The sequence below is a fragment of the Panthera onca genome, chromosome D4 (genome assembly GCF_046562875.1).
Source record: "Panthera onca isolate mPanOnc1 chromosome D4, mPanOnc1 haplotype 2, whole genome shotgun sequence".
Lineage (NCBI taxonomy): Eukaryota > Metazoa > Chordata > Mammalia > Carnivora > Felidae > Panthera > Panthera onca.
The window spans coordinates 13,363,027-13,378,787 of record NC_138351.1 but is presented as its reverse complement, the minus strand read 5'-3'; the positions used below and the strand labels follow the sequence as shown (position 1 = coordinate 13,378,787).

The window sequence follows — 15,761 nt, the reverse complement described above, 5'->3', positions numbered from 1 at the left end:
CAAAACTTAAATCAGGCACTTGTGTCACGAAAAAGAAAAAATACAGTCTGTTTACACTACCCACTCTTCTTCATTTCCAAAGACTCAGCTCAAATGTCTTCTCCTCCTCTACCTGTGCTTCCTGTCCTCCCAAACCACAATGTTCTTGAGGCCGCATTGCCATGACTTTGTGTATGTCTCTGTTATCCACAATGGAAGCTGATATTTCAAGGGATGAGAAGTCTGCTTTACACTTGTTTCTGCTCTGGTGTCATCTGTGTGCATGGCTAACTGTAGGCGCACAATAAATGCTGGCTGAAAGAGAGGCTGTGGAACAGCACGTCCTCCCTGGTATACACAGCCTGCCGAGTCTGCGGGCCTATCATTAGAAGAGAAAGAACTAAATCTAAGCTATCGGTCCCCCAGGAGGGTATTTATGGAAACAAATGAACTGCACAGATGTGCTCAGAGATGACAGAGCCAATGGAAAGAGGAGCGGCCGTCTGAACGGGGAGCCGAGTAGCCTTTCTGGGGTCAGAGCGGCACGTTTGGCAAACTCGGGGGAGGCAGGGGAGGGAGGCTCTCAGAAGCCCACTTTCATGAGAGGTGGAGGGGGCTGCAGGGAGAGGACTTGGCCCCTGAAAGGAGGCACCAGGCCCTGAGGGTTGGAAGGAGAGAGAGAGAATAATGAAACAGCCTGCATCCGGCCATCTGAGCCTGTGGCAGCCCAGCCCTGTACACTCCCATAGGGGTCCAGGAGAAAGGCTGGGCTGTTGGGAACCCAGATGAGTCTGTCCCCCTAGGTCTCTGCCAAACACGGGCCACAAACAGCTCTATGACCTCGGGGACAGGATTAAAAAGAACGGGTGGGCAGTGCCTTGTCCACCTTGCTGCGGACATTGTTGGCATTTCAAGGTTAACTGCGGTAAGAATGGGCAGCTTGTGGCTGGGCCGGGAATAGGGTGGGGGGCAGGCCTGTGAACACGTATGTTCACCCCTGGGACATCCCCCCAATCCTGGGAGTTAAGGCCCTATGTCCCCTGCAGGGGCTAAGAGTGAGTCAAAGGACTTTGGAATTCTACTTCATTACAGTTAGTGGGGGCTCCAGAGGCTGGGGGCTCTACGCACAACGTGGGCTAAACCCAAGTAATACGCTTTCTCCTCTTCAAGCTGCACCTGAGAGCTGGAATTCTGCAGCCAAACACATTCCCCAAAAGAGCAGTGAAACCCCAAACCCCAGATGAGCTTCTGACTTATGGCCTCTGACATTGTTAATGTGCTGGACTGAGGGTCTATACCCTGTGTGATTTGATCTAAACTGAACAGAGACGGTGATGTTTACAGCTTCTCAGAGACAGAATGGCCACCATCTGGGAGGGGAGAGACAGCAAACATCAGCTCTGAATAGGCAAACGAGGTGTGCGTGCATGCGGGCATGCGTGTATGTGTGTGTGGTGTGCAAAGACATATTATTGATGGCAAGTCAAGCCACGCCATTACCAGTAATCTGGAAGCTTGAAATGCGAAGGCCTAAAATCCTGGGTATTTTTTATTTACTTCAATTTTAATTTTTTTAACGTTTATTTATTTTTGAGAGACAGAGAGACAGAGTGTGAGTGGGGGAGAGGCAGAGGAAGAGGAAGACCCAGAATCTGAAGCAGACTCCATGCTCAGGGCTCAGTGTGGAGCCTGACATGGGTGGGGCTTGATCTCACGACCTTGGGATCATGAACTGAACCTAAATCAAGAGTTGGACACTCAACTAACAGAGCTACCCAGGCACCCCTAAAATCCTGGGTGTTTAAAGATGTCAAATGACACCAATTCCTCCAGATTTTCAAAGTGAGTGCCCAAGGCACAGGTGATTTTGGTGATAATGAAAAAACCCGACCACCAGACATTGCAAGATGCCTCAAAGAGCTGATCTGGTGAATCACAGTTCCAGCTGTACATCAGAACCACCTGGGGGGTTGTTTCTAATACACAGTTTGGGCCCCAGCAAACCAATTAAATCATAATTTCTGGGACAGGACAAAAGCACTGGTATTTCTTTAAAGTTTTCCAAGGTGATTCTACTAAGCCAGGGTTAAAAAGGCTCTGGCTTAAGGGGCACCTGGGTGGCTCAGTCGATTAAGCATCTGACTCTTGGCTTCTGCTCAGGTCATGATCTCACAGTTCATGGGATCATGCCCCCCATGTTGGGCTCTGTGCTAACATTGCAGAGACTGCTTGGGATTCTCTCTCCTACTCTCTCTGCCCCTCCCCTGCTCACTATCTATCTCTCAAATTAATAAACATTAAAAAAAACTTAAAAAGAATGCTCTGGGTTAATATTTTTATCAACAGAATTAAGTCTTATTGATGGGGGAGCAAAAGGCAAGCTGAGGGCAAAGCACAAGCTAAAACCTCTCAACCCCCCCACCTCCAGTGGGATATGTATGATGTTCTTCAGACACTCCTGACTGCCCAAGAACAAAGGAAAGGGAAGAACAGATGGTTAACTGATAGAGATCATAGTCATATCTGACACAGACCAATTTACCACTGTCTTAATGATTTACAAGAAAAAAGGGATATCCAGAAACCTACAGACTGAGTTCCCTGGAACCCTAAGATCAGCCTCCCCTCCCTAGAAGAGAAAATCTTATGGGGTGCCCGGGCGGCTCAGTTAATTACGTGTTCAGCTCTTGGTTTCAGCTCAGGTCATGATCTCATGGTTTGTGGGATCGAGCCCCACATTGGGCTCTTCACTGACAGCACTGAGCCTGCTTGGGATTCTCTCTCTCTGCCCCTCCCCTGCTCATGCTTATGCGCGCTCTCTCTCTCTCTCTCTCTGTCTCAAAATAAATAATAAAAACATTAAAAAAATTAAATGGTGATTTGTTAAAAAAAAAAAAAAAAGATAGAAGAAAATCTTACATAATCAGTCACTCCTTACAACTCTAGTACAACTCTTTCTGCCCACAGGTCCTGACCCTGTGCTTTAATAAAACCATCTTTTCACACAGAAAATGTCTCAAGAATTATTTCTTGGCTGTTGGCTCCCAAATCCCAACACTACAAACCGTGTGACTATTATTAATTTTTTTAAAGCGTTTTGAAAAGAATAAAGTGTTATATCAGAACAGGGAGTGTAATTTTGTCATTGAGACCATGGACTCTGGAGCCAGACCCCTGGAGTTGAACTTGTAGCCCCTTACTACCTGTGAACCTAGAGCACATTGTTGAGTGTCTCTCTGCCTTAGTTTCCTCTTCTGTAAAATGAAAATAATAGTAGTACCTACCACACGGGGTGGTGATGAGTACTAGGTTAGTTTGTATTATTTCAATATTCAAAACAGAGCCTGCACTCTGTTTGTACTATGTAAATATTAATATTCCTTTTGTATCAACTCAAGTTTTTCCAGGCTTGTAGTTGAGATTGATTATGGAGTGTATCCATCAGAACAGCCTTTCATATAGTATCCTGCCTTTGGGGAGTGGGAGGGTGCAGAAACTAGAAATATAAATGGGACAATTGGTAAGCCGTAGCTTTGATGTCTTATCAGAGTAGAAGAAAAATCTAAACTATTGAGTGGATGCCTTTCTAAGTACTAACTGATGTGAAAATGTTGGGGTTCGGGAGTGAACGATCAAGAAAGAATTCTTGAGATGTTTTCAGTGCAAATAGTTGGTTTTATTAAAGCACGGGGATAGGACACGTGGGCGGAAAGGGCTGCACTGGGGTCGTGATGGGTGACTGATTATATACCTTCAAGTTGGGAGGGGGTCAGGGAGAGTGTAATCTGTAAGGAATTTTGGAAGCAAGGTTTCCAGGACCTCGAGGGAATAGGTGTTGTGAGGAAAAGGTCACTTATTACTGTCTAATAAAACCTTGGTCATGAGACCCTTTAGATGTAGATCAGTGGGCCATATGCTTGGAGGATGATTGCTAACATGTATCTTGGGGGGTAGAGATAAAGAAAGTCTCCAAAGTCATTTTTATATGTTAAAGGAGACTTCTAGAATTCTGGAGGTCGGGCTAAAGTTAAGCTAAGGTTGCCTTTTACCCTCAGCTAAGTGTCACCATTGAGGCAGCTGAGCTCCTAGAGGAAGGTCACTCTGCCTATCTCAAGGACCTGTCAGTGGGCTGTAAGCTGTAAGGAAATTTAATTGTTTCTTTTGCATTTGTTTCCCCATATCACCAACAACTAGGACATTAAAAAGAGTAACATAGAAAATAGTTTCAGGATTAAAATAGAACCTTCATTTGATGATACTTGAGGTGGAGCAAACAAGATGGAGGGGAAGATATGGATAGGCTTCTTACAGATGATGTTTCTAGAGGCTAAAGGAAATGATCTTGGTCCCTGGTTATAGCCTGAAGGGCAAGTTTGTCTGTGTCCAATAAAAGTGTCTTCTGGAAGAAAAGAAAAGAAAGAAAAAACAACAACAACAACAACAACAACAACAACAACAACAGAGAGAAACTTTTAAATGAGACATCTTGTTTCCAAACTGCTGGAAGCCCCTATAACTCCTCCTCAACAGAAAAGGGTGCTTTTCTCATTACACATTTTACAACTTGATATACACATTTATTTTATATTTATTTTGTTATGGGAAAGCTTTATTTAGTCACTCACCCATAGCAGGTTCAAATTAGATCTCTGAATATCCAACTCATGGGACTCAGGATTTTTCTCACGTTTTGGTGGGACGGACGGGGATGTTCCATGGGAAACTGGTTCCCTCACTCCTAGGCTTCCTTCCAAAACCAGGCAATAGAACTGAAAGGGCTCCTTTCACTCAAGCTGTGGGAATGCCCTGCAGTGGGGGCTGCCTTCTGCATCTCTGCTGGGTTTCCATGTTGGGTCAGACATCACCACATTCCTCCAGAAGGGAGTAGCTTCTCTGTAGGTGGCATCTGCCTGGGTCCCCACCAGACTCCCGGGTCTATTAATGCTTGTGTTCCACATTTTCCCTTCAAAGTTCAATTTCCTTCTTTTTGAAATAGATCCTTTAGGAACTTTTCTCAGCTAAGATCTATGAGAGGTCAATTTGCTCAGTCTTTGAAAGCATCAGTCAAAACATTAGCTCAGTTGGATATAGGTTTCTAGATTAATGTTCTGGGTGAAGACAGTGGATTGGACACGCTCATCCAAATTTGGCTTCTCTAGAACCCATTGAAAGACTATAACAAATAGTCATTCTGTAGAAATGTATAAGCCTTTAAGCCTACAGAGAATGGGAAAGGAGACAGCAAACTTTTGAAAGCTAGAAAGAAAGTGGATAAAGAAAAAATGACCTAGCAGATGGAAGTCAGGTTGGTGGCTCAGTTTATTCTACAATGTCATCAAGAGTCCAGGAGATAGTGATACTAGATAATATTAGAAATGAGGAAGAAGAGGGTGGCCAAAAATGAGGATCAAAAAAGGTGTTTGAGAAGCACTAGCTATAATCAATGCTAGTGGATGACTTCTTGTCTCCTAACCAGGAAAGCCGGTGGCATAGTCCCAGTCTGAACTGAAAGGCCTGATAAACCAGGGGAGACAATAGTGTCAGTTTTGGTCCAAATCTAAAGGCCTGAGAAGGATGAGCTCTATGGTCTGAGGGCAGGAGAAGACAGATGGCCGAGCTGAGGCAGAGAGTAAATGAGCCCTTCTACTTTTTTGTTCTATGCAGGTCCTTAAGGGTAATGGACAAATTGGCTTGTATTGGCAGTGGTGGGGGGTGGGGTGGTGGTGGTGGTCTTCTTTACTAGGTCAGCTGATTCAAATGATAATCTCTAATCTCTTCCAGAGACAATCTCACAGACACACCCAGAAATCTTTTTTTACCAGCTATCTGAGCATCTCTTAGCCCAGTCAAATTGACACATTAAACTAACCATCACACCACTCCAGCAAAAGAGTGGAAAAGGCAGAACAGAAGTAGGCTGGATTGGGAGGGCACAGACTGGGTTAAGAGCAGAAGTTCCACCCTGAAGCCAGGGTGAATAAATGAATGTGTAGACCCTGAAAGCGGAGACCCTGCCTCCAAGCCCTGATCACCCACTTGGCTTCCAGAACAGTTATGACCAGACTTTTTCTCTCCAGGCAGAAGAATGAGAATGGAAAGGTCATCTCCAAGGAATCTGACCAGATATAGATGAAAAATGTAAACATAGTGGTATTAAGGTTTCCGCCAACAGATAGCCCAGCCATGTCACCCTCCAATGCAACTTATTCAGATCTTCCAGTTAGCTTTTTATCCACAATTAAACATGAGCAGACACCTAAATATCACCAAACAGCTAAAGAATGCCTCTAATATACAAGATAAAGATCAAACAAACAAGCCACTAACAAAAAAAAAACAACTTCAAAGCAAAATAAACCACGAAAGGAAAACTTCAAAATAAAACAATTATTAAAATCTTCAGAGAGATAAGCCATCGTGCTGAATCCCAGAAACAACTTCAGGATGCTATTTAAAAAGGAACATTCAGAGAACACAAAAGATCTCTTAGAAATTAAAACCATGAGAGCAGAACTGAAACACTCAATGAGAAACGTTGGAGGTTCAAGTGAACCTTTTGGGTCATTCTCCCAAAAAAAGTAGAGCATAAAGCAAAGAAAAAATAGAAGAAAATAATAGTATTCTATATTTTATTACAATAAAATATCATAAGGGTATAAATTTATATTTCTATATTTTCATTTTCAACAGAAAATATAAAAGCTTATATTTTATTGCAAAACATTGTATCAAATAGTCTAATAAGGCAACATCTAAATAATAGGAGTTTCCGGGTGCCTGGCTGGCTCAGTCTGTAGAGTATGTGACTCTTGATCTTGGGGGTCATGCATTCTAGCCCCATGTTGGGCATAGAGACTACTTTAAAAAAAGAAAAAAGAAAAGAAGAAATCATGAATAATGGGAGTTTCAGAAGAAGAGACCAGAGAAAATGAATGAGGGGGAAAAAAATTAAAGAATTAATTTAAGGAAATTTCCTGAATTCAAATATATGAGTTTGTAGGTTGAAAGGCTCATTAGGTGCTCAGAACAATGGATGAAAATGGGCACACACCAAGTCATATCACTGTGAAATATCAAAACAATGGGGACAACAAAGAACACATTAAACACTTTCAGAGGGCAAAAACAAGTCACAAACACTCAAGAGCAAGTCACACACACACGTGTAATGCAAACATTGATGATTGATCTAAACCAAATTATACTATTACTATATTAAAAGGATGAGGGTCTGGGAAATACAGAAGTGTGGTGGGTGTGGAAGGAAAGGAAATAATTCCTATCTTCCGATATGGAAGCAATTATTCCATTATCCTCTGGCCTCTGTTGATGTTGTTGAGAAGTTTATTGACACTATAGTTGCTCCTTTGCAGGTAATCTATATTCTCTGGCTACTTGTAGGTTTTATTCTTTGTCTTTGGTGTCCTGTAGTTTCTCTGGGGTTTCCAACAATCTCAGTGAAGGTTTAAGGGGGCTCATCTGGATCCTTTAGGAATCAGTGTACAGCATTACGATTGTATGCTAGGCTAGTTAATATCCCTGCATACAAAAATTATATCTATAAAGATAAATGATAGGAGACACAATAAGAGCCTTTGGATGAAGTGCAAATATATAAAATTCTGAAAGGACACTATGGGTTTTGCCCAGGAAATGTAATAGATTGCTGAGTGGAACATGAGCTATTGTCCACAGCTAAAAGATAAAGAGATAAATGTGTCCCAGATTTGAGAGAAAAATGAAACCAGTTGGGGCCAGGGAATTCTTCCAGGGATTATTAAGAAGTGGCCAAATGGGCTCTGTAACCCCCAGTCTTCACCCCAGACTATGCCCCATACTCCCTTCCACGTCCAGTTGGTATATGAGAAAGCTATGGAGAGAAAGGACAATCCTATGAGTTGGGTGTTGCTGGAGAAGGATGAGTACCATGACTTTTTCCTCCTCTCCCCTTGGGAGAAATGGGAAGGTGCTATTTTCCAAATCCCTTTAACATGAAATGGGGTCCAGACATCATTCTGAAAGACGTAGAGTGTTTTATTGACACTTTATTCCTTAGTTCGGTTCTGTCTATACAGTGCACTTGCTGATCTGTGTCCTATACCCATGTGTGCAGGGGGAAAGAAATGGAAAGAGATGACAGGGAAGAGAGAAAGCAAGAGTTTAACAGTCTGTACTCTCACTACTTGGTGGGGCAAAGCTGTGTAAGTTGCCTGTGGGTCCATAAGAAGCCAGGCTTGAGCTGACTTGCTTGCACTCAACCCAAGAGAGTAACCCATCAAGCAAGGACTCCAGCAGCTGGAGACCATGGGGCATTCCACCATGAACCAAAGCAGGGGGCAGTGGTAAAGATCAAGTCTGATTGGATCACCCAGGTCAGGAGGTGGATCAAGTTGATATGGGTATGAAGTGCTGGACCCAAGACCCCCAGATAAAAACAGGGCCCCCAAACAGCTGTACCTTCAGTAACTAGCATGGTAGATAACGTGAACTCAGAGAGGTAGGAATGTGAACTGGTTTGATTTTCGTTCACTTGCTGCCTTCAACTATGCTTTACTGAGTAAAAAAAAGCTTTACTCAGCTTTTCTTCAGTGATGTCTCATGTACATTCCATTCTGGTCACTTGGACATACAGAAAAGTCCACCACCAGAGAGCCAGTGTGTACACACATGCCACAGAAAGCAGAATGCCATCTGAGAGGGGACCACAATGGCACCAGTTAAGTAAACATTCTTTCTGTACTTCATCCATCCTTCCTGCCCCTGCTCTGCAAGAATCAAGACTAGAGGAAAAAGAGAAAAGAAAGAGTGAACATGTAGACCATGCCCGTTCCCTGCTCCAAGGCCCCCAGGAAGAAGCCTCACTGGTGGTATGGGGCAGGGTGAAGACAAGTATTCAACTGGATATGAAATTGAAATTGTAAACTAGATTGGATTGGACTCTTTGGTTGGAGAAATAGGCTTGAAAATCAGCTGCCGGGAACAACACCCACAATCATGCCACAGAAATGGCTTGCTGAGGATATGCCACCATCAGCCTAGACATTGGGAACTTGACTGCATTAGACCTACTGCAATTGTTAATGCCTCCCTAAAGTCAGATTCCATTGCCATCACCCAAGCCAACAAAATGGAAGCATTGAAAAGAGCTTATATCTTTTCTTGGTCATGTAAGAATTTAAGTCTTGCATAGATGCATCTGATTAATGGAGTCTGGGTCACATGATTTTATTCTAGCCAAAAAGGAAGCTGGGGATTTGAGTTCTGAGCTCTGTACTGAAGAGGCAGAACTTACAACATTGAAATTCTCCGTATTCAGAAAAGCTTTTCAGAAGATGGTAAATTATTGTAATGTGACAAATGTCTACCATAGCAAATACTGTTTGAAATATACTTGATTAACCACTCATACCCATTAGTATGGCTATTATCAAAAAAATCAAAATAACAAGAGTTGGTGAGGATGTAGAGAAATAGGAACACTTGTTGATACGAATATAAAATGGCACAGCTGCTACAGAAAACAAAATGGCAGTTCCTCAAAATGGAAACAGAATCACCATATGATCCAGCAACTTGACTTCTAGGTGTCTGTGCAGAAGATTTGAAAGTAGGGACTTGAGATATTTTTACATCAATATTCATAGAAGCATTATCCTCCATCAATAGATGAATGGAGAAATAAAATGTGGTATGTCCACAAAATACAATATTATTTAGCTTCAAAAAGAAATGCAATTATGGTACATTCTATAACATAGATAAACATTATGCTAAATTAAGTAAGCCAGACTCAAAAGGACAAATATTGCATGATTCCACTTAGATGAGGTACTTAAAGTAATCAAATCCATAGAGACAAAAATGGAATAATGGTTGCCAGGTACTAGGGGTTGAGGGAAATGGGGAATTAGGGCTTAGTAGATACAAAAGTTCAATTTGGGGTGAAAATTCTGGAAATGGGTGGTGGTAATGATTGTACAATACTGTGAATGTACTTAATGCCGCTGAAATGTACACTTACAAGTGGCTAACAATGGTAAATTTTATTTATGTATATTTTACCATAATGAAAAATAGAACTGATGAATAGTTTTGGAAATCAACATGAAATCGAGCAGATAATTTACTTCATTACCCCCATATTTTAGGATTTAATCAGCTGATAAGGTTAAAAAGAGGAAATAAAGAATGACTTCCATTGTATCTTTTGTGTGAGACTCCTTCCTCAGTCACACTCTGGCTACACCAATATTATGATGTATGAGAACTGAGTGTTAGGACTTACACCCCTAAGAGCTGAAATAACACAGTGATCCTCTTACAGCCAGTGGTCAGTGCAGGATATTGAAAAACTGGTCAGGTTAACACTCTTCTGTGTTCAACTGTCCCCATTTTGGGAGGAGTCTGCAACTCTGAGAGTCCTTGAGCAGAGAGAAAAAGATTTAAATGAAGAATAGCAAAAAGTGGGGGCGCCTGGGTGCCTCAGTCGGTTGAGCGTCCAATTTTGGCTCAGGTCATTATCTCGCGGTCTATGAGTTTGAGCCCTGCGTGGGGCTCTTTGCTTACAGCTCAGAGCTGGAGCCTGCTTCGGATTCTGTGCCTCCCTCTCTCTCTGCCCCTCCCCCGCTCGCACTCTGTCTCTCTCTGTCTCAAAAACAAATAAACAGTAAAAAAATAATTTAAACAAAAGAATGGCAAAATGTGCACATATGAACAATGAAAATACCAAAAGCTAGTTTTATTTTGCAAAAGGTTTTCAGACTCATTTTCTCGAGCTTAAAAGAAAAAACAATTATTAGCAAATGCATAAATCAAGGAGAGAGTAACAGAATGATAATTAGCATGGGAAGTTGGAGCCAAATATTCCCTGATCTCCAATTGACCTTGAGCAAATCACTTACGCGCTCTGCTCTTCAGCTTTCCCCGAGTCTACAAGGACAATCATAGCCTCACAGAGGGGTTGGGAAATCCCCTGAATTCACTGTTGTCAAGTAAATCCATGGCACGCAGACACCCTGGGAAGACATTTTGTTCCTTTCAAATTTGTAGAAATTCTATAAAAGCAGTATATTGAGCAGGAATCATCAAGTATTCATTTGGGGAACATAAAGTGCTCCAAATAAGATAGGAACTTTATATACAACCGTAGTTTTCTTTGTTATGGCTTTCAGAAGTCAAAACACATTGGTTGTCAGTTGCACTGCAATCCACACTGTCTCTTGCCTCTTGCTGTCCTGGTGACTTTGCTGCACCAAACGCTCAGGACAGAAAGTAGTTCAGCGAAGGGGCAGGAGGGCCAGGCTTTTCCTGTCTTGCCAGCGCTCTTGTTTTTGCTTCCTGACCTTGCTCATCCCTGAATCCAAATATACACTCCCGAGAACCTCTCAAGTACATGATTTACGAAGACTGCTTTGGAGTTGAAGCAAGCTATCTTGGTTCTTTAAATACATTAACTTTTAAGAGGAAGATAATAAATCTATCAGGAGGACTTTTAGGCTTAAATTCTTTTTCAAGGATCCAAAGTTAATTAAGAGGACAAATACACTAAAGAAAATGACCTTTTCCGTATCAGTTAAAAATACACGATCATTAGTGAGTCGCGTTATAGGCAAGAAAAGACAATGAGCAGTTCTAGTTGAGGCCAGCATTTCACTTAAGATCATGGAGTGGCAGGCAGTGTAGCTTATGTTCTAAGTAGTAAAAATAGCTTTACAAAGCCATCCTTTAAAACCAGACATGAGCGTGAAAAATAAATGAATACACTCTAAGGCAATAAGCTTTCACTTACACTTTGGGGTCATATTACTGATTTATCTTGCCTGTGTCAGCTAAAGATAATTTAAAAATATTAGTCAGAAAGAAAGAATTATAGTGCTGACTACATCTAACTACATCCTTTCTTGTAGTTAGGTGGCTTTTTATTATATTACCCTGTTGAAGGGAAACTGTTTACACTGATGACAAACCAAAACAAATTCAGCCTTAGTGGGTGGGGGGAGGATGCTATTTTTCTTGAGCAAAAACATATTATAATGTGCTGACAAATTAAAAACAACTATTCTGAGTAATGAATGCATTAGGAAACACCAGACCAAAGGGATTGGAACAGTAATGACATAAAGGAAACACCCTGATTTTTTTTCCCCCTAAAAACTCGGCTAAAGTTCCAAGTAGTTTTCATTCAACACTTCCAAATATCTTTCAACAGTGTCACTCCAAAAATGAAATGATGGCAAACAAAGAGACATCTGAATGCCCAGTCTGTTTCTGTTAGAAATGCATGGTTAATTTGCGTAATTAACAAGTCTCTGTCCATTAAGTCCAACTGCCTCCAGCCTTGCCTGGCGGTAGGGGAAGGAACTTTGTGCCAGGAGCTGCAGTGGTAATATGACTCTACTCTGGCTTCAAGAGCGCGGGGTTTGGCATCTGACTGCCTGGGTTCCAATCTCAGCTCCACTACTTACCAGCTCTGTGACTTGAGACAACTTCCTTAACCTCTCTGAATCCCAATTTCTTCTGTAAATGAGAGACAGTAACAGTCACTCTCTCCTAGGATATAATAAGATGATGTATCTGGGGGCGCCTGGGTGGCGCAGTCGGTTAAGCGTCCGACTTCAGCCAGGTCACGATCTCGCGCTCCGTGAGTTCGAGCCCCGCGTCAGGCTCTGGGCTGATGGCTCGGAGCCTGGAGCCTGGAGCCTGTTTCCGATTCTGTGTCTCCCTCTCTCTCTGCCCCTCCCCCGTTCATGCTCTGTCTCTCTCTGTCCCAAAAATAAATAAAAAAACGTTGAAAAAAAAATTAAAAAAAAAAAAAAAAGATGATGTATCTGAGGCACTGAGTGCAGGCCTAATACATAATAAAAATTCAATGAATCTTAACTATCTTCTTATTTTTGCTATAAGCTTGGATGATTTAACAACTCCAGAGTGCATAGCTCAACTCACTATTCAAAGATTACTTAGGCAGAAGGGTGCCCTTAGTTAGAAACAAATGAAAAATTTAGTAGAAGTCAATGATTTCTTCCAGATGCCCAGGCTACTCTCTTGTATCAATTAGAATCAGGGAGAACCATGTAATTCCAGAATAAGGAGAAGAAACCATGATGTGGTCCTTAGCCTGGACAAAGAAGTTTCACAGAGGGAGAGAATATGGCAGAGACCATAGTGCATTGGTCTTCAAATCAGAAAGTACCCGGATTCAGTTTCTTGCTTGGTCACTATATATAGTGCAGGCTGGCCTCCGAAAGATGTGTCTAGTTCTTAACCTCTGTACTCCTGAATGTGAGCTTATTTGGAAACAAGGTCTTTGCAGATGTAATTAAATTAAGGCTCTTGAGACGAGATCATCCTATACATAAGGTTAGGCTCTAAACTCAATGATGAGTATCCTTATAAAAGAAAAGGAGAAGACAGACACACCCAGAGGGGAAGCCCACAGGAGGACGGAGGCAGAGTCTGGAGTGACATGTCTACAAGACAAGGAAGTGCCAAGGAATGTGGGGGGCCACCAGGAGCTAGGAGACAGGCATGGAGTGGATTTTCTTTCTGAGCCTCAAGAATGAACCAACCCTGCTGACCTTGATTTTGGACTTCAGGTCTCCAGAAAACGGTGGAAGAATAAATTCCTATTGTTTTAAGTCACCTGGTTATAGGAATTTGTTACAGCAGACCAACAGTCAGTAAGTGGGAAAGTCAGGGCACCTGCCTGAGGACTAATGAGATTATGTGTACAAAGGCACCAGGACATAATAGGTGGTCTATGAATATTAGTTGAAAACATTCTCTCTTTAGCTTCACAACAACCCAGTTTTGTAAGATAACTAGTATCTTCATTTCATTATTTTTTTAATTTTTAAAAATTTATTTATTCATTTTAAGAGAGAAGAGTGGGGGAGGGACAGAGAAAGGGAGAGAGAGAATCCCAAGCAGGCTCTGCGTACTGTCAGGGCAGAAGCCCGACTCGGGGCTCGAACTCATGAACTGTGAGTTCACGACCTGACCCAAAACAAAGAGTCGAATGCTTAACTGACTGAGCCACCCATGTGCCCCATCTTCATTGTCTGCTGAGGAAACGGATTCTCTTAAAAGCTGACCAACCAGCCTAAGGCCAGGTGAGCAAATAGCGGGTTTTCTGGTTCCAGTGCTCGGACCTTCTCAACCACACCACTTTATCCTCTCTCTTGCTTACATGATCTTGCCATAAATCTCTGCCACTTACTACATCATGTCGCTGTACCTGACTGAACTGCCATGTATGCTGTGTATCTATGAAATAAGATATTATCTGAGGGAAGGGTGGAGACAGTAAAAGCGGAGTCTAAGAAAAGTACACAGAGTCCGAAAGGCAGATATCTTATTAAGAATTAATAGGGGACGCCTGGGTGGCTCAGTCGGTTGAGCATCTGACTCTTGATTTCGGCTCAGGTCATGATCCCAGGGTCGTGGAATCGAGCCCCTAGTTGGGCTCCACGCTGAGGATGGAACCTGCTTAAGATTCTTTCCCTCTCCCATGGTTTCTCTCCTGTTTGCACACACACGTACGCTCTCTCCTCTCAAATAACAATAATAAGAAAAGAATTAATAAGTCAAAGTTTTTTTTCTAACTTATAAATCTTTTGGGTTCATTAAGAACCCTATAACGGTGTTGAATTGTTTAATGTTCTTACAGTCTGAGACTGAGTTAGAACTGCTACGGTAAGGTAGCTAGTAGGTACACTTGAATAAGTTGATTATACCCTAAAAAGCTCTTTGTCTATCTACCGCCCATGGTTGTTTTGAGATTTGCTATGCCATCAAAAGTGGCACTCAGGCAACCTAATGAAATTCACTATTTATGCCTATAATCGTGGCAGTGGTATTTCAATGCCATCTCATTAGTGGAAGTATTTGTAGTCAACCTATTTGGGATGCCCTTGGAAGAGAAATATGCCAAGCATGTCAAAAGGGCATCATTCCCTTTCAGAACAGGGTTTATTTTTAATCAAAATGTTAGAGTAAGTACCAACACTAGATTAGTGTAACTGTTTCATTCTCCCCCCCGCACCCCCCGAAAACCATAGAGAAGTCAGGTCACTTAGGAATTTGCCGAGTATAGCAAGAAATCATTCAAACTTGTAGGGTTCTGAACTTGAGAGAGAATAAACGTTCTGGAGAAATTAGAAGCAAAGATTATTGTCTCTCTTTTTCTCCCTGGTAGTTTTCAATTAGTTCATACAGTACCATCCACAAAACTGTTTAGCTGTATTACTAAAGCTTAACTAAAAAATGAGGATTTATGAAGTACTTGCCCCAGACACGTCCCATGGCTTCTGAAGGTAATGGTCAGGACCGTGAGTTAGAAACTCCATTCCTGGGACTGTGGTAATGACAGGGGATTCAGATGAAGATCTCAATAAACACGACATCTTACTCTTTTCCTGTGGCATAACCCACTGACATGTTTGGCGTCTACCAAGCCCAATGCTGGCTTACCTCCTCAAAACACTAGAACTTGGTCTTCATTCTTGTGTCCTGGCTGAGGGCTTCAGTTCTCTCTTCTACCATTTACTTCTGGGAAGCAGCCAATCATTCCTTAGGCTGAGGTTTCTTCATCTGTGAAAGGGGATGATGGGAGTAACTATCTCATACAGCTATTAAAGGGACTGAATTGAGGAAAGCCACATAAAGCACTTAGGATTTGGGCTGGCACACATGTTCACTCCCCTCACGCCCAACATTTGCTGTAGAAGGGGTGTGCTAGGCACCAGTATGCAGTGATGGAGAAGACAGCCTCCCCGGGGCAT

The 15,761-nt window shown here is 42.2% G+C and overlaps 1 protein-coding gene across 1 annotated transcript in view; it reads right to left on the bottom strand.

Annotated features, from left to right (window-relative positions):
- Positions 1–15,537, bottom strand: part of MAMDC2 (MAM domain containing 2) — a 172,694-nt gene extending 157,157 nt beyond the window's left edge. Inside the window, exon 1 of the mRNA XM_078436031.1 lies at positions 15,451–15,537. The gene's annotated coding sequence lies outside the window, so the exon portion shown is untranslated. The remainder of the gene's footprint in view (positions 1–15,450) is intronic.
- Between the last annotated feature and the right edge of the window lie 224 nt (positions 15,538–15,761).